This window comes from Chrysochloris asiatica, unplaced genomic scaffold, assembly GCF_000296735.1.
Source record: "Chrysochloris asiatica unplaced genomic scaffold, ChrAsi1.0 scaffold00006, whole genome shotgun sequence".
Classification (NCBI taxonomy): Eukaryota; Metazoa; Chordata; class Mammalia; order Afrosoricida; family Chrysochloridae; genus Chrysochloris; species Chrysochloris asiatica.
In genome coordinates, this window is record NW_006408524.1 from 38,782,916 (window position 1) to 38,784,434 (window position 1,519).

At 39.3% G+C, this 1,519-nt stretch overlaps 1 protein-coding gene and 1 pseudogene across 1 annotated transcript in view; one reads left to right on the plus strand and one right to left on the minus strand.

The window, feature by feature from the left end:
• The window catches only part of ISPD (isoprenoid synthase domain containing), a 393,355-nt gene that overhangs the window by 328,227 nt on the left and 63,609 nt on the right, over positions 1–1,519 (plus strand). The gene's annotated exons all lie outside the window — the stretch shown is intronic.
• LOC102839878 overlaps positions 1–1,519 on the minus strand; it is a 19,304-nt pseudogene that overhangs the window by 2,571 nt on the left and 15,214 nt on the right.

The following is a 1,519-nucleotide window of genomic DNA, read 5'->3' on the forward strand; positions in this document are numbered from 1 at the left end:
TATTATGCATATTTACTATTATTGTTAAAGAATTTATTTAACAAATTTATATTACTGTGTTATATGATTATTATTACCCGTTTATGACAAGTTTAAAATTCAAATTTCTTCATAATCTCAAATGCTATACAGAATTTATGATATTCATCTCTGTTAGATACTAATTCCATGGAAGTTTGGAATAAAGTACATTATTCTGATTTGTTTATCATATGATAATATTTTTCACTCAGGAGTAATTTAATATTGACTGTAAATCATCGGTTCAAGATCACCAGCTCCTCTTTGGAAGCCCTATACAGATTCGCTATGGGTCAGAACCAACTCTATGGCACTTAACAACATAATTCAACCATAGTTCCAAACCACTTTTACTGCCTTCATAGTATATTTATGGAATTCCACACAATATTATTTTATTTTAAAATAATATTTCATTGTGTTTTTAGTGAAGGTGCATATAGCAGTTTAGGTTCCCATTCAATTTCTACACCCATTTTTCAGTGACATTGATTACATTCTTTACGACGCATCATTATTCACATTATTTATATTCTGCTTTCCCCTTATATTCTTCTAGTTTCCTTGCCCCATTACATCCTCAACTTTAAAAAGTAATTTTTTTTTTCCCCTCATGTCCATAAAGTCTATTGTTGTGGATGTTAAGTGCTGTTGAGTTCATGCCGACCCTGTATAGGGTTTCCAAGGAGTGGCTGGTGGTTTTGAACAACCAACATTTCGGTTAGTAGTCCAGTGCTTATCCTACAGTGTCACAACAGTCTGCAGTGGTGTGTCGTGGAGTTGGTCCAACTCATAGTGACCCTTGATCTGCTTGACGATGTCACAGGATAGTTCTTGGATGGGTTTGAGGCTGTATGTCAGACTGGAGGGACTGAAAAATGTGATGCTGGCAGGGATATTCTGCTTGGAGCAGTAGTTCTCCAGGTTCCCCTGAGTCCCTGGGTTCAGGGCCTTCTGATAGACCACAATACTCTCAATGTGGACCCCTTTGTCCTTCAGCATCCTTGGTAGGATTTCACCTTTGAGGGACCCACAGGGAAACAGAAGCAGCAGCGCTGGTGGGGTTCTGGAACAAAGAAATTCTGCAAGCTTTTCTGCGTTTCCACATTTTTCTCCTTCGGTATCCAGGCCAATTTTCCTCACTAAAGAAGCAGTAGCTTGTCCAACCCCATACACTGGCTTAGTGTACATTTTTAATTCAGAAATTTTCCCCAGGCTTCAGTTTTATTGTCCTTCTTCAAACACAGTTCCATTGCCTCCACTGCTGAGGCACTGGTGAAAAAGAGTCCGCCTTACCCTTCAGGACAAGACAGCTTCTCAGAGAAGCTTGGGTGAGACAAAAACTTGAAGGATAAAACGAGGATCCGAGTGGCTTCTAGTCCACACAAGCCTAATTCCCTGATAGACAGGTCCTGGCCACAGCTGTATTCTTTAGGATCTTTGAGTAGAAGGACCTCATTTTCTCTGACTCTCCACCTTACCAAACATGATATCCATC